General features: G+C 43.2%; 1 long non-coding RNA gene across 4 annotated transcripts in view; it reads right to left on the bottom strand.

The window, feature by feature from the left end:
• LOC122447189 overlaps window positions 1-22,334 on the bottom strand; it is a 349,507-nt gene that overhangs the window by 23,463 nt on the left and 303,710 nt on the right. For all 4 annotated transcript variants that reach the window (XR_006271158.1, XR_006271157.1, XR_006271156.1 and 1 more), the window contains one exon: window positions 10,594-10,681. This is a non-coding gene — a long non-coding RNA (uncharacterized LOC122447189). The remainder of the gene's footprint in view (window positions 1-10,593; window positions 10,682-22,334) is intronic.

Here is a 22,334-nt window from a genome sequence, read left to right as displayed (position 1 = left end):
AGACTTTTGAACTTTGTGGGAGAATGTGAGGGTGGGATATTTCAAAAGAACAGCATGTATACTATCTATGGTGAAACAGATCACCAGCCCAGGTGGGATGCATGAGACAAGTGCTCCGGCCTGGTGCACTGGGAAGACCCAGAGGAATCGGGTGGAGAGGGAGGTGGGAGGGGGGATCGGGATTGGGAATACATGTAAATCCATGGCTGATTCATATCAATGTATGACAAAACCCACTGGAAAAAAAAAAAAAAAAAGAACTAGTTTTGAATCTGAACTTTCCTTGACAGACACTGTCCTTTGCATATTTTCTGTGCCTTTTAAATAGGAATTTACTTCAAATGGCTATTTTCATACTGGGGGTATCACTGTCAAGGAGTTGCAGGTGGAGTCACTGGAATGCCATTTTTGCTTTTAAGCCACTTCTGCTGATAGACCCAAAGCAAGCTGCCTGACTAAACAGGACTTTTACATATTGTAGCAAAATGAGAAATCCAAACACAAACACAGCCTTTACAGACTTTTTGGGAACAAAGGGCCATGGGCCTGCTAGGCTGCCAGTGATGCTCAGCACGGGTGTGTATCAGTGCTGAGTTTCCTGATTTACTGAATACCTGCAGTGCTTCCACAAACATATCCATTACGATTGCTTCTGTATTTTCCTCAAAAATTTATAACAGTAGACATTGTAAGAATGTTTCTGCTATCTTCCATTCATAATCAGAGATGGAACTTACCTGGACTGAAATGGGTCAATCAGTAGATTCATTCAGCAACTATTTCTTAAACCCTTACTACATGTCAGACCTTCCATGATGACCCTTGTCCCCTTGTCTGTCCTCCTCACCATGTTATCCCCGGCATCCTCGAATGCCTGGCACACAGGTGCTATCGTTTTATGTCCGAAAACTATCTATCAACATGTCACCTGCAAAATGTGCTTTCCTTCTGTCTGTAGTAAGTGAAGGCTTTGGGACTTCCCTGGTCCAGCGGCTAAGACTCTGTGCTCCCCATGCAGGGGGCCCGGGTTCCACCCCTGGTCAGGGAACTAGATCCCACATGCCGCAGCTAAGAGTTCACACACAGCAACTAAAGATCCCGCATACCGCAATGAAGACCCAGTGCAGACAGATAAAGAAAGGGAAGACTTTGTTTCTGGCATTAAGTCTTTTAGCACATGTTTTCACTTTAAAGACACATATTCCTGGAAGGAGTTGGGGTAGGTACAAGGGAAAAGGACATAAACCAGTAATAAGATGATTTATAATAATAATAAATGCTCTAAATTAGACACTGAGAACAGGGAGACAACCGGGTGGGGATTGGGGACTCCTTTGGATGGAATGGTCAGAGAGGGCCGCTGAGAGAGGGATGCCGAGTGAAGACCCCACTGAACAGACAGAGTCAGGAATGCAGAGATGGATGTGCGGAGCGTCTAGAAAGGGGGGACAGCAAACCTGAAGGCCCTAAGGTGGGGACAAATCTGGCATGTCCGAAAACAAAAGCAAGCCCGTGTGACTGCTTGACTGATGTCACAGTTGTCATTAAACATCCAGCTGATGTCAAATAAACAGGTGCCATGGAAGTCTGGAGCTCAGTGCAGAAGTCAGAGCCAGCGTTATAATTTTGGACTTACCAGTAATTTTTAAAGGTTTTGGAAGCCCACAGGACTGGACAAGATCGCGCTGGGAGAGAAGGAAACAGAGTCAGCCTGAGCAAGAGGGTCAGGGGGATGGAAGGGAAACTCGGGACAGGTTTGTGTAAAGGAAACCAAGGAAAGAGCATTCTGAGAAGCAAGTGGTCGTGTGCCACGTGTTGTCAAGAGGCCCATTAGGAGAGGACGGGGAAGGGACAGCGTGACAGCAGCGTGGGGGTGATGACGAGATGGCTCCCGGAAAGGGGGCAGAGTGGGAACTGAGGCTGTAGTGAGCAAGAATGAACATTTTGAGGGGTCTATAGTTAGTTCTTTTTATGATTTAAAGACCGGCTAAGGTAGTTTGAGGGAAAACCTGGGCTCTCGGGAGTTTTTATTTTAGGGTGGGAGATTCTAGGAAATGTCAATGTGAGATGTGAGTGATCAGTAGGGGGAAAAGGACGAGTGACTGCCTGGTGTCCTGGTGACATGGCGGGGGGGACCCCAGAGTCCAGGGCAGGAGTCTTGACAGGAGGGTCTACTGTCAAATGGGGGACAGTGCAGGCACAGAGGAAGGTTTTTCCATTTGCTGACATGAAGATGAGGGTTCTGACATTGATCATTTCTGTTAAGTGTGAGACAGGGTTATTTGCTGAGAATGTCTGACTTTTTACACAGGTTTGCTTTATGGAAATGGCAACATTAATAACAACGACAACAATGGCAACCACTTATGTGCTGCTTACTATACTTGGCATGATTCCAAGTGTTTCACGCATTGTTATTGACCCCTCACAACCACCTCTGAAGTGAATACTAGTGCGTTCCCCAGTTTATACTGGTGGTAACTGAGGCACGGATTTAGTATCCAGCCCAAGGTCACACAGCTGCTAAGTCAGTGGCAGAGCTGGGTTTTGAACCCAGACATTTTGGCTCTAGAGTTTATTCATATAATCTATTGGCCCCTTCACCTCTGTCAAGAACATGTAGCCTCTTCCCAGACCATAATCTGGTTCTAAAACACTAGCACAGTTAAAGATGACCATGAATCCAAGAGTTAGGGATTCTAACCCTAACTGGTGGTCCAGTGGCTAAGACTCCACGCTCCCAATGCAGGGGGCCTGGGCTCCATCCCTGGTCAGGGAACTAGAGCCCATGTGCCGCATCTAAGAGTTCACATGCCACAACTAAAGATCCCATGCAGCTAGATAAATGACTATTAGAATCCAAGAGTTAATCATGAAGTAACTCTACATAAGAGATTAAAGGCAAGTATGATTACATATCAAATTACAGAAGCAATATGTACTGGGGGGGGTGAAAAAAGGAAGAAACTGTTTCACTGAAACTGAATTTTGAATTTTTGTTCTAGAACTCTGGAAAACAATACCTCTGGTAAGAGTCAAGATCCTCGTACACTGACCCAGAAGGTCTCCTCTGAGGCACATACCCTAGTGAGACACATCCTTGCCCTGATAAGCTTGAACAAGAATGTTCAGAGTAGCATACACACTTCAGGAGAGCTGAAAGTCTAGGTGTCTACCACCTGAAGAACTGGTAAGTTCTAGAATGTCTCTGGGCTTCCCTGGTGGCTCAGAGGTTAAAGTGTCTGCCTCCAATGTGGGAGACCAGGGTTCGATCCCTGGGTTGGGAAGATCCCCTGGAGAAGGAAATGGTAACCCACTCCAGTATTCTTGCTTGGAGAATCCCATGGATGGAGGAGCCTGGTAGGCTACAGTCCACGGGGTCGCAAAGAGTCGGACACGACTGAGGGACTTCACTTTCACTTTCACTAGAATGTCTTTACAGTGTCACATTATGCTGTGTTTAGTATGGGTGAAATACAGCTACGTGACACATCTCAATGTTAAGCAAGTTTTAAAACATCACAGAATAAAACTTACAGTTGGATCTCCTTTATGTAATTTGAAACTGTGGAAAATGAAAAATGTATATAGATACACATCTTAAAAAATTAAGAGGATAGACAAAATTCAAGATAGTAGTTACCTCCCCATCTCTAAATCCTTTTAATCACCCCTCATCTGAAAAATTCTGTTTCCCATATGACATGACACGGTCCAGGGGTTAGGACATGGGTATCTGGATATCTTTTTGGGGAGTGTCATCAGCTCACCACAGTATGTGATGTGACACTTTGGCAAATGGGTGTGTCAGGGGAATCCGAGGATGGCCTGCCTACTCCTTCTTTTATTCACTCATTCATTCACACTTGACAGATATATTCTGAGCAGCTACCTGGTGCCAGGGGGCTTCCCTGGTGGCTCAGACGGTAAGGAATCTGCCTGCAATGCAGGAGACACAGGTTTGATCCCTGGGTTAGGAAGATCCCCTGGAGAAGGAAATGGCAACAACTCACTTCAGTATTCTTGCCTGGAAGAGCGTGGCAGGCTATAGTCCATGGGGTAGCAAAGCGTGGGACATGACTGAGAGACTTAACACCTTGTGGCAGGCATTGTGCTAAACACTGGGTGCTCAGTGATGCCACCTAGATCATCTCTTACCAGCAAACACACACACAAACACAAATTTGTTTTAAACAGCTAACCATTCTTTGGCTTCCCTGGTGGCTTAGATGGTAAAGAATCTGCCTGCAATGTGGGAGACCCGGGTTCGATCCCTGGGTCAGGAAGATCCCCTGGAGAAGGGAATGGCAACCCACTCCAATATTCTTGCCTGGGACATCCCATGGACAAAGGAGCCTGGTGGACTACAGCCCCTGGGGTCACAAATAGACACGACTGAGCGACTAATGCCTTACCTTCAGTCATTCTTTACACAGAGAAGAAAGCAGGCTATAGACCTGCCTGAGGGACCTCTCTGGTGATCCAGTGGTTAAGACTCTGAGCTTCTACTGCAGGGGGCACGGGCTTGATCCCTGGTCTGGGAGCTAAGATCCTGCTTGCTATGTGGCCAAAGAAAGAAAGAATGACCTAAAGATCTGTCTGGTATTAATTCTGAGCTTCTCTGCCCACAAGTCTGCTGGATATTTTCAGACATTCCCAAACCTAGAATTTCTTTTTACTAGATTACCTTCCTGTCTTATTTCCACACCCCCTCCCCACCCCACCGTCGAGTTTCTACTAATTTTATAACCCAAATTGGGAGTTATTCTGCTCCTTTTTTTATCAGGGCAGGATGAGCACAGGGTTAAACGGTCCTGTGCTGGCCTCATTATTATGTGACCTCGGGCTGGTCACGTCGTGTCTCTGGGCCTCAGTTTGGTAATGAAATGCAGTTTGAACTTTAAAATGCTATGATTCTACTGTCTAAATAGAGGGCCCCTATCACTAAGTATCCCCCGTAGGTGCTATTTCCACATCTGTGAGCCATCCTGAAAAGACCTTAATCTCAAGACTTAATTACAGTGAATTATCTGCTCTATCAACCTGGAAAATTTTGTCAGATTGAGTTTAATCAATTTGAAGTACATATGACTTTCATTCACGGATTCAGAAACACAGGAGAACTGTAATAAGGGTTTTAAGATAATACTTTTTATGGACACAAAAGTTAACTTTGGCTCATTCAATCGATAATAAGTTTTCTCTTATGTTTTAAGGTTCTGGAGATGTCATGGGAAGCAAAAGCAGACAGTTTATTGTTCTTGCAGAATTTATCACCAAGGGCACAGATAGGAATCAAAAACTACTGGGCTTCCCTCGTGGCTCAGTGGTAAAGATTCTGCCTGCCATTGTGGAAGACACGGGTTTGATCCCTGGTCTGGGAAGTTCTCACAAGCCACAGGGCAACTGGAGCCTGTGCGCCACAACCAGTGAGCTGCAACTACTGGAGCCCTGGAGCCCTGGAGCCCATGCTCTGCAAAAAGAGAAGGCCCCGCAATGAGAAGCCTGAGTACCACAATGCAGAGTAGCCCCCAGTCACCACAACTAGAGAAAAGCCCTCACAGCAATGAAGACCCAGCACAGCCAAACGGAAATCAAACAAACTGCTGCTATTAACTCACATGATTATGAACTTTAATAAATACTGACAGGGATTTGGGCTTTGATTTGAGATACAAAAATAAGAAGCAGTCAACCAGGTAAAGGGTCAGGAGGAGAGCATTTTAGGAAGAAGAAACAGAAGATGCAAAGGTTCTGTGGTGGAGGGATCACAGCTTCTTTGAGAAACTCCAAGCCAGTGAGGCCGCCATGCTCTGGGGCTGCGTCTCATGCCCCCTGTGACTGGCTTTTCTCACGGACCTCTCCACGAGCTCACTGTTCCGTAACAGAATCCCACAGAGTGTCCACTCTATGTATGTTTACACTGTCATTCATCTAAGGCTTTCTCCAGTATCGGTTATTTTGATCATTTGCCATGTCCACACTTTGGATTCATTTTTACAAGAGATTAAATAGAAGCTTGCTCCTTGGAAGAAAAGCAATGACAAACCTAGACAGTGTATGAAAAAGCAGAGACATCACTTTGTCAACAAAGGTCCATACAGTCAAAGCTATGGTTTTTCCAGTAGTCATGTATGGAGGTGAGAGTTGGACCATAAAGAAGGCTGAGTGCCGAAGAATTGATGCTTTGGAATTGTGATGCTGGAGAAGACTCTTGAGAGTCCCTTGAACACCAAGGAGATCAAACCAGTCAATCCCAAAGGAAATCAACCCTGGATATTCATTGGAAGGACAGATGCTGAGACTCTCATACTTTGGCCACCTAATGCGAAGAGCTGACTCATTGGAAAAGACCCTGATGCTAGGAAATACTGAAGGCAAAAGAAGAAGAGGGCAGCAGAGGATGAGATGGCTGGATGGCATCACCAACCCTGGATATGAGCTTGAGCAAACTCCAGGAGACAGTGAAGGACAGAGGAGACTGGTGTGCCGCAGTCCATGGGGCTGCAGAGAGTCAGACATAACTTAGTGACTGAACAACAACAAACATGTGGAATATGAAATATGACACGCACGTATCTACAAAACAGAGACAGACTCACACATGGAGAACAGACCTGCGGTTGCCAAGGGGAAGAGGGGGTACGGAGGGAAGGATGGGAAGTCTGGGTTTTACCAGATGCACACTAGTCCATCCATATAGGATGGATAAATAACAAGGTCCTGCTATATTTTCAGCACAGGGAACTATATTCAATATCTGTGACAAACAATAATGGGAAAGAATATATATGTGTGTGAGTGTGTGTGTGTAAATCACTTTGCTATACAGCAGAAACTAACATTGTAAATCAACTATACTTAGAGAAATAAATCAATGTGATTAGTTTCATCTGTTTGGGAATGCTGTTTGAATTTAACAATTAGTTTTCCTTTCACAGTTGTATAAAAGCTATAACATAAATTGTCATGGACTGAACTCTGCGTGCTAAGTTGCTTCTGACACTTTGCAACCCCGTGGACTGTAGCCCACCAGGCTCCTCTCTTCATGGGATTCTCCAGGAAAGAATACTGGAGTGGGTTGCCATTTCCTCTTCCACGGGGTCATTCTGACCCAGGGATTGAACCCAGGTCTCCTGCATTGGCAGGCGGGTTCTTCACTATCTGAGCCACCTGGGAAGCCCAAAGTCATAAAACTTGGATTTTAATCCTGACTCTACAACTTACTGTGTGATGTTGAACAAGTTGATTAACCTCTCTACACCTCAATGTTCTCTTCTGTAAAATATAGAACCATAGTTCCTACCTTTTAGGGTTGTTGTGGGGAATAAATGAGTTAAATGACATAATCAATGAGAATACCCAGCACAGTATATAGAAACCTACATTAAAGCTGTGTCTTGTTTAAAAATTATTCATGCCATTTTGCTCCTTATCTTCCTGATTCTGATAAATTTCCCTAGTAAAACAAAAAAATTATTGATAGAACCCTATATCTAACTTACAATTTTTCTGTGCTATTTGTAAATAGCTCTTATAATTGAAAAAAAAAAAAAACTTAGAAATAAAGGATATAGGCCATCCTAAAATTTCCAAGCAAAAGGGATTTAGTAAAGTTGCCAACAAGAAATCCTGGGGAAAAAATAGCATGAGCTATCCTCTGCAAGATTTAGCTTGGGTTGCTAGTTCTAAGGAAGATGCAAATCATTTGCTTGTAAAGCTGCACATACCTTTGGTATAGAAGAGTTGTAAAGGGCATCACTTCACATGTTTTTCCAAGGACCCAAAGGATAAGTTAAAAATTCAATTTCCTTTTTGCATTAGGCAACAGAATCATAAAACTCTCTGAAAACATAAAACACATACTCGGACTTTTGGGGCACTCTTTAAACTACATACCCAAAGTTTCAACTTCCAACTGGGAGGAATATGAGATGGAACGCAGGAACTTTTCACCTAGCTGAGGATTTGCCATCTGTATTAGATTCCTACTGCTGCTGCAACAAATGACTGCAACTCAGCGGCTTAACACAACATCAGTTATTATCTTAGAGTTCTGGGGGTCAGATGTCTGGAATGGGTCTTGCAGGCTCACCAAGTGTCATCAGGGCTGCTTTCCTCCTGGAGCGTCCAGGGGGGAACTCATCTCCTTCCCTTTAAGCGAGTGATCTATTTCCCTGCAGCCCCTGGATGCCACTGCACCTGCATCCCTCGGCTCCTGGCTCCTTCTTCCATCTTCAAAGACAGCAGCGTGTCATCATGGCCCTCCTGCCTCCCTCTTACTGGGTCCAGTGATTACACTGGACTGACCGGAAAAGCCCACAATACCCTCCCCGTCTCAAGGTCTTTACCTTCATCACATCGGCACACCTTTTGCCACCTGAGGTGACATGTTCGCAGGCCCTGAGGGATGAGGATGTGGACATTTCTGGGGACCATGGTTCTGTCCACCACACCATTCGAGACTCTGTTCTTCCTCGAAGTTGGATTTACTTGGGTGTGTTTCTGTTCAGTGCTACCTTGGGCTCCATGAATGATGACACTACATGTTTGACAAATGCTTTCTCTGCCAAATCAACTCTGCATGCATTTTTGTACAACTTGAATGCAACCGACATTGTCCTAAAACTGTTTTTAGTTTACAGCTGAACACACTTCTCCCTGTCATCACACAGGACATGTGGAACCTACGGACGAGAGGCCCCTTGACATTTCTGTTAACAGCTCATCATGTCAGTTTGCACACGAGCATCACCTCCTGGTGTTCTCACGTTTTGTTATGGAAGGTGGAGCACCTCAGAGAAATGCTGGCAACAAGGTGACGTGAGAACTGCCTGGTGATGGTTGGAAGCCAGCCTCTTTTGTCATGCTACTGTTTCTTACTATTTCCAAGGATAAGGTCTCTGGATTGGCCCTTTCTTGAGATGCTCAGCACTAGCTAATTTAGAAAATTTCCACAGTGGCTCTTTAGGAATTACAGGTAAGGGAAATGACCTTATGGATGAAATCATAGCGAAATTTAAATAGAATTCCAACAAATAGTTTTAGAAGCCTTTGCAAAAATTGAGTTCATTGCCACTTTCACGGGGGATTCTATTCCAAGAGATGATTTCAACTGCAATTCTCCCTAAGAATGAAAAATGGATTTAAACAGGGATATTCTGAAAAGCACAAATTAACAAAAGTTCTGCTTTTACATTGTGTGCCATGAATGACACTAGCCCTCACTATGAGACTTACGAATGTGTTTTTCTGGCAGGAAACCTGGGAGTTCAGAAGAAGAAAAGTAACTGTCTGAGAAACACGCTCATCAGCCCAAAACCAAGGGATGGACTTAGAGACACAAAGCATGGCAGAAATGGCACTTTTCATGATGGTCTTGCAACATCCGGTATCTGGGGGGCAGGCACCCTCAGGGCAGTTACAATCAGCAATTTGTTTCCTAACACGCAGGTCCCTCCCCCCAGTTCCTCATTGGCTGAGTACCATGGGATGTATAATCTTCCCAGATGTCACCTAAGTTTCATTACTTCCTTACAGGGTATCCTTCTTTCTCCCTTCCCAACTTACATCCTCATTTTTCAACAAAGACTTTCTTGCTAGTTTGTCCCTTCCCCCAACATCCTGTTTACTTAGGGACCCTCCAGGTACATGAGCTGCATCACATCCACAAGCCATCAGGCAAGTTCACAGCCAGGGCACAGGCCACAGGTGGGGTCCTGTCTCTTTAGGATCCAGTCTGATCTCCCTCCCCCAACCTCAACTTTATCTGAAGAGTCCAGACTCAACTTTATCTAAAGAGTCCAGGCTTCAACTTTGTCTAAAGAGTCCAGGCGCCAGTGTTGTCTTAATATCTGCAAATCAATCAATGTAATACACCACATTAACAAACTGAAAGATAAAAACCATATGATTATCTCAATAGATGCAGAGAAAGCCTTTGACAAAATTCAACACTCATTTATGATTAAAACTCTCCAGAAAGCAGGAATAGAAGGAACATACCTCAACATAATAAAAGCTCTATATGACAAACCCACAGCAAGCATTACCCTCAATGGTGAAAAATTGAAAGCATTTCCCCTAAAATCAGGAACAAGACAAGGGTGCCCACTCTCACCACTACTATTCAACATAGTTTTGGAAGTTTTGGCCACAGCAATCAGAGCAGAAAAAGAAGTAAAAGGAATCCAGATAGGAAAAGAAGTAAAACTCTCACTGTTTGCAGATGACATGATCCTCTACATAGAAAACCCTAAAGACTCTACCAGAAAATTACTAGAGCTAATCAACAAATATAGTAAAGTTGCAGGATACAAAATTAACACATAGAAATCCCTTGCATTCCTATACACTAACAATGAGAAAACAGAAAGAAATTAAGGAAACAATACCATTCACCATTGCAACGAAAATGGACCACTTCAAGTTTCTATTTCTTACAACTGTTTTCAAATGATCTCATTTAAGTTCTATTATTTGCACTTTGCAAATAATAGTGCAAACTGCAAATAATATTGCACTTTGAGGGAGCAGAGAACCAAATACCAAATCCTTGAGGAAACTGCCAGGCATCTGTGGGCCATGTGGTACCTCAAGTCAGATCAGACAGGAACTCAGAACCGTTCCCTGGAGATACTGCTTCTATAGAAGATGGAGGAGCCAGAATCCCATAGTGACTCTGAAAAGAAAAGGGAGCAGATCAGGTGGCTAGTCGCTGTAGCACACACAAAAATCACCCCAGAAGAGAAGTCCCTAACAAGTACAGAAATACAAAGAACAAGCCTGTGTTACTGAACGCTGGAGGAAAAAGAAAATATGCCAGTGTCTTTGGGGGTGTGGGGGTCACGTTAAATATTTTCCACCTTTCCCAGTTAGGTGCCACCTCCTGGCCTCTGCCACCCCTGGGACCCCATAATTCACACTGCATTTAGAGACTCCAGCTGTGCGGTAGTGTTCCCACTGCAATTTCTGCCCTACAGAGAAGAGCAACTACAGAGTGCGCGGGGATGCTGCGGCCCCCTACCAAATCCACTGTCCATGGTCATGGTAATGTTAAGGTAGTTAGAAGGGAAAAACGAGTCCAAGATGGTGGCTAGAAGAACCACTCATTGGGTAAACAAAAGAAAAAGGCTATGAAAGAGGAAGCCAAGGACTGGACTGAGAACCTCTGGCAGGATAAACATGCCCCAAACACCTCCCCTCCTCTGATTGGCCTTAAGCGTATGCCCCATGGCATTCCCTTCCCTGATTGGTGGTGGCTACAAGCCCTATTTTGCATAAGACTGAACCAATCGGGCTCCAGAGAGAAGAGACAGAACCTATAAGAAGGGAAGCAAGAGGGAGCCACTTCTATGGGGTCAGTCCTGAGAGTGTACTCTCTGCTGCCTAGCTGTAATTAGTCTTTTGAGACAAGAAATTTGAGGGTACACTGTCTGCTGCCTCTTTAATAAATCCTGCCTACTTGAGCTGTAATTAGTCTGTTGTTTCAAATCCTTGCTAGGATGAGACAAGAGCAGAGAAACCCCATCTGCTCTACTTGTAGGTTAGTCTGTCGTTTCAAATCTTTGTTACAACGAGACTAGAGCCAAGGGAGATGAATAAACTGAACTGACAGTAATAGTGTGCTCTCTGGTCCCACTCAAGGTGGGAGAGCAGGGTCTATATGACAAATCCTCTTTAACATCCCAACATCCCTCAATCTTGGATGCCTTTCTCTGCAGTACACCAACGCAGTCTACCAAGGCAGTCCTGGCATTTGCTATTGTTAGTCCATATTTCAGACAATCCACCAAAAAGAGCTCTTCCTCTCTGTTCCAGCTAAAACATTGTATTCAGAATTGTGCCTTGCAAGCCCATCTCAGCCTTATCCAATTTTACATTCTTTACACCGTGATTTCATGCCCTTGAGGTCCATTCCCACAGGTTGTTTTCTATCTATATAAATGGGAAAGATCAGAGAATTCTTTTGGTAAGTATCACACAGCCTCAAATATTGGACGTCGGGAAAATAGCTTATAAAGGACTTGACTAGAATAAATGACGAAATTTGTGGATCAGCTCCTATGTTAAATTTTCTGAGTTTGATCCTTGTGCTAGTCTTTATGTACTTGTTCTTAGAAAATACATACAAATCTGGGCAGAAACAGCCTACTAATCCTCTAAAACATGGCTAAACATAAACTGCATACTTAAACTTAGAGAATTATTGTTCATGTAGCCCTTAAAAGGATTTTGAAAAATTACATTATTCTTCTTACCTTTTTAAGTTAACATTTAAACTATCTCATCATAAGCTTTTCAAGGAGAATTATCCAATACTTGCAAATAAGATAAAGATGATTCTGTGAACTTTAAAAAAAATTAATTTATTTTTTAATTGAAGGATAATGAAATCTAGAAAGATGGTACTGATGATTCTGTGAACTTTTAATATCTTGCTAAGAGTATTTTTTAACAAGTTAGTTTTAAGGCAATCTGACTCTTTCAGGGAATGGAAGTTTGACTTACTTTTACACTTGATTACAGTCCAGTCATTTTACAATTTTACATTTCTGTAAAATTGGAGGTTGGCTTGTATGAAAATAATAAGGTGTATTGATTTTTCTTCTGTCTGCTAGAGCAGATAACCTTAAGGGCCATGATTTTAATGCAGTATAGGAATTAGCCAGTTTTGTTTCTAATTTAATAGTCTTGTTTCAGCATTCCTTCTGTTACTAACTACACAAAACCCCAGAGTCTGATATCTTTTAAAAAATGGCTGGGTCTTCCCTAGCCATCCAGCGGTTAAAACTCAGTACTTCCATTGCAGAGGGCGTGGGTTCAACCCTTGGCTGGAGAACTAAGATCCTGCATGCAAACCACCCCCACCCAACACACCCCTGCCAACAAAAAAAAACTGTCTCATGTTGGTCCCTTCTTTAACGGGTTAACTAAAGTGTTGATTCATCTGTTTGTATGGTAATTATGTTCTTAACATTTTGAGTTTTGCTTTGACAGTTCAAATAGTCATAAAACATGTAACTGCAGTATACTGTAAAAAATTTTAAACTGTTAAATCACCCTTTTGATCTATCCAGATGATTCCAAATACCACGGTGATTTAACACCTATCATCATTCTCTAAAAAATAGAGAAATGAGTTCACTTTTAACAAGCTGAAGCTTAAATCACTGTTGTTCCACCTTAAACTCATGCCCACAATTCTCAAAAGTCATTAATAATCCTATCATACTTCTTGGCAAAAACGTATATGTATATATAAATTATTCTTTAAAATTTCCTTTGACTCTAAAGATATAAATGTTAAAATAGTCTCAGTTGATTTATCATAATTATTATGAAAGCACAATAAATCAAAATAAGAGGTATATATGAGATGTTTTGATAGTTATTGATTATAAGAAAGTATTTTATTGGAAATGCAGCTCAGTGAAATTAGTGGAGATTTATACAATGCTTCATTATATTCAAAGATGAATATTACTTTTTGCTAATTTAATTTCGCTAATCCAATATGTAAGCACCTCAGTAAGTAGATGGAAATGGAAATATTATCAATATTATAGTCAGTTCAGTTCAGTTGTGTCTGACTCTTTGCGACCCCATGAGCTGCAGCATGCCAGGCCTCCCTGTCCATCACCAACTCCCGGAGTCCACCCAAACCCATGTCCATTGTGTCGGTGATGCCATCTAACCATCTCATCCTCTGTCATCCCCTTCTCCTGCCCTCAATCTTTCCCAGCATCAGGGTCTTTTCAAATGAGTCAGCTCTTCGCATCAGGTGGCTAAAGTATTGGAGTTTCAGCTTCAACATCAGTCCTTCCAATGAACACCCAGGACTGATCTCCTTTAGGATGGACTGGTTGGATCTCCTTGCAGTCCAAGGGACTCTCAAGAGTCTTCTCCAACACCACAGTTCAAAAGCATCAATTCTTCGGTGCTCAGCTTTCTTTAGTCCAATTCTCACATCCATACATGACCACTGGAAAAACCATAGCCTTGACTAGACAGACCTTTGTTGGCAAAGTAATGTCTCTGCTTTTTAATATGCTATCTAGGTTGGTCATAACTTTCCTTCCAAGGAGTAAGTGTCTTTTACTTTTTGCTATTTTAATTTTGCTAATCCAATATGTAAGCACCTCAGTAAGTAGATGGAAATGGAAATATTATCAATATTATAGTAGTCATTTAATTCTTTGAAATCCTCTGAGTTACATGCCAAAAATTACAATGTAGTTTATTCATACAAAATGATGTTTAGTGATCTGTCAGCTAATAACTCCATTGCATCATCCTTCAATTTCATTGAAAGCAAAGAACTGGAAACCACCTGATTTACATAAAGATTTCTAGCTGGTCACTTCACATGGCTGATACCAAGATTTTGAATGGATATTTTATTTTGCGCCTAGGGGGCTTTCTACCCAGAGCAATGTATCCTAGTGAGATTAGGAGTAGTAGAGTGCAGGCCTTTCTTTTACAGAGTGAGAAGGGAGAAGTGAGAACTCTGTCCTGAAGTACAGAGTTCAGAGCACGGATGCAAGTGCAGGTCTGGAAATGAACTGTTAAAAATCCCAAACTACTTAAAAGTTTGAAAGCTGCTACTCCAGAGAACTTAGCTCACAGTTTTGTGATGCTGCCAAGCAGGATTCCCTTAGCCACCAATGCTGACCTTTCAAGGAATTTAAATGACTTCCCAGCACAGGTGTACTGAATCCATCCCACCGTGCCATTTGTGCAGTTCAGTTCAGTAGCTCAGTCCTGTCCGACTCTTTGCGACCTACCCATGGCCTACAGCATGCCAGGCCTGCCTGTCCATCACCAACTCCTGGAGTTTACTCAAACTCATGTCCATCGAATTGGTGATGCCATCCAGCCATCTCATCCTCTATCGTCCCCTTCTCCTCCTGCCCCCAATCCCTCCCAGCATCAGCGTCTTTTCCAATGAGTCAGCTCTTCACATCAAGTGGCCAAAGTATTGGAGTTTCAGCTTCAGCATCAGTCCTTCCAGTGAACACCCAGGATTGATCTCCTTTAGGATGGACTTGTTGGATCTCCTTGCAGTCCAAGGGACTCTCAAGAGTCTTCTCCAACACCACATTTCAAAAGCATCAATTCTTTGGCACTCAGCTTTCTTCACAGTCCAACTCGCACATCCATACTCGACCACTGGAAAAACCATAGCCTTGACTAGATGGACCTTTGTTAGCAAAGTAATGTCTCTGCTTTTTAATATGCTATCTAGGTTGGTCATAACTTTCCTTCCAAGGAGTAAGTGTCTTTTAATTTCATGGCTGCAGTCACCATCTGCGGTGATTTTGGAGCCCCCAAAAATAAAGTCAGCCACTGTTTCCACTGTTTCCCCATCTATTTCCCATGAGGTGATGGGACCAGATGCCATGATCTTAGTTTTCTGGATGTTGAGCTTTAAGCCAACTTTTTCACTCTCCTCTTTCACTTTCATCAAGAGGCTTTTTAGTTCCTCTTCACTTTATGCCATAAGGGTGGTGTCATCTGCATATCTGAGGTTATTGATATTTCTCCCGGCAATCTTGATTCCAGCTTGTGTTTCTTCCAGCCCAGCGTTTCTCATGATGTACTCTGCATAGAAGTTAAATAAGCAGGGTGACAATATTTGTGCAGTTAGCTAATGTAATTCCAACAAGAAACTCATAAAATGAAGAAAACACAATCTAGAAATTTGTATCAGAATTTGACAACAGTTTTTTGAGGTAAGCACTTTAAAAAAGATGAAAAATATTCTCTATCATCAGACACTAATGGCAATGTTTTATTCTGACATTAAAACACAAAGTCATACTGACTCATCTGCCTGGAATTAAGATGCAGAAATGTCATATCACATCCCCAGTGACATGAAGAAAGGCAGTCAACCAGCGAAAGTTAGCAGAATGTTTGAAGAGTCTACTCAGAGCTATCATCATTTGCCGGAAAACATTAGTTCAAACCACACACAAGGGGAAAGATATGTAGTCCCTCCCCTTCTTCTTCCAACAAGCTCTCAAGGAGTTTGTATTTAAATTTCAGTGAATGATCTTTGAAATGTAAAGGAAACAAGTTTTTATATTCTCTTGTTACTATCCACTTCCAAATCTTTTCACTCTACAACCTCACATGGGGCTTCCCTCATGGCTCAGACAGTAAAGAATCCACCTGCAATGTAGGAGACCCAGGTTCAATCCCTGGGTCAGGAAGATCCCCTGGAGAAGGGAACTGGCAACCCACTTCAGTATTTTTGCCTGGAGAATCCCAGAGGAGCCTGGTGGGCTGTAGTCCATGGGGTCACAAAGAGTTGGACACAACTGAGCAACTTTCACTTACTCACTTACTCACGTGGAAGTCAGGGCTAATTTAATTAATTGGAAAAAAAAGCAAATACATATAAAGCTCCCCAAACTCATCCTAAGGCATGCAATGTTAACTTGTAGATGAGTCTTTGCTAATGAGGTTATATACACACACACACACACACAAACATACATATATATATTCCAAGATTTCAGATTATTTATCTGCTCTCTGATGTTATAAAGGAAGGCTATTTTAATGCAAGAAAATGAATATGCTTCCTCGGCATGGACCAGGGGCCCCTGCCGGTCCCCGTCGGTGAGGGGTCAGCAGTGAGCACACTCGCGTTTCCGTCTCCTCCTGGGACTCACTTGTCATCATGCTAACCCAGCTGAAAGAAATGAGGAGATGATTACCCCGCTGCCCACTGGTGAGTAGCAGGCCTGCTGATGGCTTCCTGTGTCTGGTGGCTGAGGGGGAGGTCATATAGCAAAACACCCTACTCCCCCCACCTCTAACCTAAGGAGCAAGGAAGTAGGGAGGCAAGCATTGAACCTTTCAAGTCTGTATGAGTGGGTCCCCGCAGAGAGGCGGGCAGGCTGTTTTCCTAATTCTTGGCTTTCACCATCTCCAGATGGGACTGTGCAGGAAAATGATCCATTACACCCAATCTTTCATCCTCCCCACTAAGCAAATGGCTTGGCCTGGGACGGGGATGGAGGATGAAAAAAGAAAGCCATGACCGAACAGTTCGCCCCAAACATTTTCCCAAATGCTTCGGAAGTTCAGGAAGTTTACGAGGTTTCTGTTGAGGAAAGGGAAGGTTTCTCTTTTTCTCAAATAAATTTTTTTTGTTTTATTTCATCTGGTGCTCTGAATCCCTTAACTGCAGAACTGAAGAATGCTTTCCTCTAGTTAGTTAACGGGTTCATTTTCAGGCTTCTTCAACTTAAGAGCTTTAAGTCCTCACCTCTCAAAGATCCTCAGGATTTCCTGAGTGGCTTTAAAAAATGCAGGTGTTCAGTCTCCGTCCCTGCAGAGTCGGTGACGACAGGTGTGGCCTGGGGACCCTCTAGAGCGCAGCAAGGACTGAACTCCAGACACGCGGGCCCTCTGAGACGTCCCCTCACATGACTCGGATGGCGGCGGGGGGGGAGGGCGCTGCCGTTCACTCCTGGGAAGAGAGGCCCACGGCCTGACGTCATGTGTCCTGTTCCGTTTGTTTTAAGGATTTCTGCCAACCTTAAATGCAAGAACACCTTCCTCCTCCTCTTCTGGGGTGGCTCCCAGTTATGCTGCAAAAAGCTATTTTGCTCCTGAGGCTCTAACTTAAGAGATACTTTGCTTTTTGTTTTATAAATAAGAAACATCTTGCAATTGTTTCTGATTATAAAGGCGTATATATCCATTATTAAAAACAAAATGCAGAATATGTAAAGAATAAAACCATCTAAAGAAGATAAATGGCACCTGTAATACGTGCACCTGAAAAAAACCAGTTCACACATATTGTGCAAAACACTACTTCATGTCTGATCACAAAATTGGGATCATATGGTATAAATGGGTTTGTCACTTGATTCTTTCACCTGATAACATTTCAGGAAGATGCCTAAGGTCAACAAATAAATACAAAACCACATATGTGTGTCTGTTTGCTCTAATGACTGTGTAATATTCCACCACACAGATGTATAGTGTAGTTTATTCAAAGAACTGGATTTTTATTTCACTAACTTTCTCTTTATTTTCTATTTCCAGCTTCCTCAGACATGATTTCATTTCCCTCTAGACAACAGTTAGACTGGGGGCAAAAAACTTGATCCAATCAGAATTTGAGGTAATTCGAGGGGAACTTCAGGCTTTCCGAGGGCTGTCCTTATATCTGGGGCTTGGCACTGCAGGATCTCAGGCTAAAAACCTGAACTGTTCATCAGGGCCCTTGTTCCCTGCCGCACCCTGATGTGAAGTTTTACCTCCTCAGCTCTGTTAGACTGTTCAGACTGTTTCATCAGGCAACCTCTTAGCAACTATTTTCTGCTTGCTTTCTTGGCTTCTAGACTCAGACTCATCTATGGTGTGGCAAATTCCTCAAGGACAAATGCAACACACAATAGTGCAGAACGTTGCAGAACGTTGGGGCTCACTTCTCTGCAGTTCCCTTTAGTTTACGATCTTGGCATCTCAAGCCCTGGCTGCCTTACTAACCGTGCATTCACTTCTGCCTCCCAACTCGAAAAATCTCTAGGCAGCTATTCTCTGTCCAGTCTCAACCTCTTGCACAGAAAATGAGCCTTTCCTTGAGGGTAAAGGGGACCAAGAAGGGTCAGCCCACCCCAGAATATTGTTAGTAACTTTGGGCTCTTAGCTCTTCAATATTAATTTTTTGGGGGCTGTGCAACAAATTATACATAAACTTAGAGGCTTAAAATGACACACTTTATTTCACAGGTTCTTAGGGTCAGGAATCCAGACACGGCTTAGCTGGGTCCTCTGTGTCCACTAGAGGTAGGATCACCTCTCAAGGCGAGACCAGGGAAGGTTCCGCTCCCAGGTTCACTCAGGATTCACACTTGTGGGCTGCGGGGCTGAGGGCCGTTCCCAGCCAGCTTCTGGCCTCAGTCCCTCTGTTCCCGCCCCACGAGCTACTCCCCTGCGGCTGTCCGCTCCATCAGCGTCTGCACGCTGAGAAGCTACACGCTGGGAAAGCTTGCTAGCCAGGTGGACCTTAGCCTCATGTCGTGGAATCAGAGTGACAGCCCGGCACTTGTGTGATACGCTGGTTAGAGACCACTTAGAAGTCACACCCGCACTCAAGAGAAGAGGATCACACAGAGGCATAGATTCCATCGCTGGGGACCACTGAGAGTCCACCATCATGGCCTGCCTGCCCTGGCCAATTTTTGATGACCAGAGTCAAAAGCCTTCCCCCACCCCTCAGTTTGATTCTGTTTTTATAGCTTTCTTGGTGGAGAGTTGGGTTTAATACAAATTACTCTATCAGTGCTGCAAGCAGGAAAGTATACATGAACTTTTTCTGGGAAGACACACATAACATATAATGCACCATTTTAACCATGTTAAAGTGTACGATGTAGCGGCATTTAGTTCACTCTGCAGTGGGTGCAAGCATCACCACTACCTAATTCTAGAACATCTTCATCACTGCACACGGAAACCCTACACCCATCCATTGACTCCACTCCCTTCTCCCCCAGGCCCTCAAAACCACAAGTCTGCTTTCTGCCTCTATGAATGGGCCTATTCTGAATATTTCATGTCAACTGAATCATACAATGTGCAGCCTTTTGTGTCTGGCTTCTTCCAGTATCACTGAAACCAGGGATCACCCATGTTGTAGCATGGTGTCCAGACTTCTTTTCTATTTATGGCTGAAATACGTAATTGTATAGATATGCTGTGGTTACTTTTAATTCACACAGATAAATCCGGCTATAGATCTCATTATGCCTTTTACTCTGTTTTGACTCAGAAACTTAAAAAAAAATTATTTTCTTTGAGGTATAAAGGTCAAGTGTTACAACTGGATGAGCTTTGATAAATGTATGCATTTATGAAACTACCACCACAGTCCTAATCACACAGAACGCTTTCATCTCAATGTTCCCTCGTGCCTCCTGTAGACAAGCCCATTGGCCTACCAGGGGCCTGGGACAGACACTGATCTGCTTTCTGTCACCACAGTTTTGCTTCTGCCAGAATTTCATATAAATGAAACCATTCAGTGCAGCATCCAATGAATGGGGCTTCCATGGATAACATGGAAATCGGAGAGGAGAAGTTATCAAAGGAGAAGGCAATGGCACCCCACTCCAGGACTCTTGCTTGGAAACTCCCATGGACGGAGGAGCCTGGTAGGCTGCGGTCCATGGGTCGCTAAGAGTCTGACACGACTGAGCGACTTCACTTTCACTTTTCCCTTTCATGCATTGGAGAAGGAAATGGCAACCCACTCCAGTGTTCTTGCCTGGAGAATCCCAGGGACGGGGGAGCCTGGTGGGCTGCCGTCTATGGGGTCGCAGAGTCGGACATGACTGAAGCGACTTAGCAGCAGCAGCTGTTATCAAAGAAACAATTTTCCATTACAAAATTTCCCAGGGAGCCAGAGAGACTTCAATTTTCTAATTAAAAGGTCCTATTCTACATCTAGCATGATAAATAAAAAACAAAACATAAAGCAACACATAAGAACCTCTGACGCTAGACACAGCAATGTGAAATTTAACAGAACAATAAAGGGCCGATCTGAAAGATGAAGAAAACCCCAGGACTCCTACAGGAGGGAGAGTAAGATGGGTGTCAAGCAATACGAGATGTTGGAATCAAAAGGATCAGTGCCTTTTAAGTGCTGAGAGTAAGTGATTCAGAACCTGGGATGCTACACAAGCCACACTGTCAATCAAGTCTGAAGAGCCAGTAAACAAACTATTAACGATGCCAGGATGCAGACATTTTATTTCTCATGTGCTGTATACTGCTTCTTAGGAAGCCCTTATGTTCCAGCCAAATGAGACAGTAAACAAAGTCTCCTCCTCAGCTGAACAGTCAGGGTCCCAGAGTTGATAGAACAAAGCAGGGTTAGAGAAAAACCAGCCCAGCTTGCTGCAGGAAGACGGACAACTCCAGGAGGGAGCTCTCCTGGGGCAAAGGAGGTCCATATGGCTTACAGAACTACTGAGAGGCGGGATGAACTCAAGAATGTGATGAAGGGAGGAAATGCTAGAAAGGCAATTAGATACTCCAGAAAGTAAAAGCTATAAAGGAGACACACATGATCATAACATACTAGCTCTGCAGTGAACAGTATCCACACAGAGATAACAATGTCATTATGTTACTGATATTTAAGACCTTAAAAATCCACCTACAAAGAGGAGAGCAATTAATTCTTATTCCAAATAGCATACAAAGCGTGTAAAAGTGCTCATGACAAAGGGGTGAGGAGTGGGGAGACGACGTGATGGAAGGGTGGGAAGGCTGTATGCTCACATTACAACCTGAAGTGTTGACAGATAATGTCTAGAGCTGATGTTCTAAGAAAGAGAAATTTAACTACTATCTGACGTTAAGAAAGGTAATTAGCAGAGAGATAATATAACTATATATATTGGGGACAATAACTATATTGGGGGTAGGAGGAGAATACAGGTAAGGGATCCCTAAATTTGTTAAGTAAATAATGATAGTAAAAAGTATATCATCTAGCTAGCAGTGTTTTAAGTGCATGGGGGTGTGTGTGTGTGCATGCTGAAAGACTTGGGCTTGGTGTGTTTGGGAAGTCAGAAAAATAAGCATTGCATATATCTTTTATTGAGGCACTATTTTTATGAACATTTTTGGTTAACAGTAAAGAATTTGGTAAATGGTAGATTTAAAAAAAAGTATATAATCTAGAAATACATTGGCAAACACCAGGAGAGTTAGTGATGTCTGGGAATCTGAACTAGGGAGGAAAGGACTAAAATAAGGACTTCCGCTTTTCAGTACCTTCCCTCTGAATCACTTTTTTTTTTTTAATCACTTGATTTTTAAGACTATGCATATGTGTTATTTTTTATAAAATGTGAAAACACAAACATCTCAAAAGCAAGGTAATTTAAAAGCTGGTACTGACTTGAGAACTAAGGTCCAGATTTATGAAAAATTCAGCAGATTGTAAAAATGAGTCAGATTTTACCGTAGGTTATGATATGATCTTAAAAAATTTTTATCCGGGGAAAGACTTAACTACACTTTGCAGAAAACAAAGATTCTGAGGGACTGGGTCACGTGGTTTAAGGCATGAGACAGGTTCCAGTAAGGATGCTGCTGCACTGGAACAAGGAAGAGGGGATGAGGCCCTGGGCCAGAGCAGTGAGCATTGGGGGTGAGGAAGGCTAGCCGGGGTTGTGGGGGTGTGCTGGGGTGGGAGGTGAAGAATCAAGGGACGCAGGCAGGGAGGAAGATGATGAAGGGTTTAGACTTGGTCGTAATGCACCTGAAATGAATCAAGTGGCCTTGAG

The sequence above is a fragment of the Cervus canadensis genome, chromosome 9 (genome assembly GCF_019320065.1).
Source record: "Cervus canadensis isolate Bull #8, Minnesota chromosome 9, ASM1932006v1, whole genome shotgun sequence".
Taxonomy (NCBI): Eukaryota; Metazoa; Chordata; class Mammalia; order Artiodactyla; family Cervidae; genus Cervus; species Cervus canadensis.
This window is presented reverse-complemented; position numbering and strand designations above follow the sequence as displayed.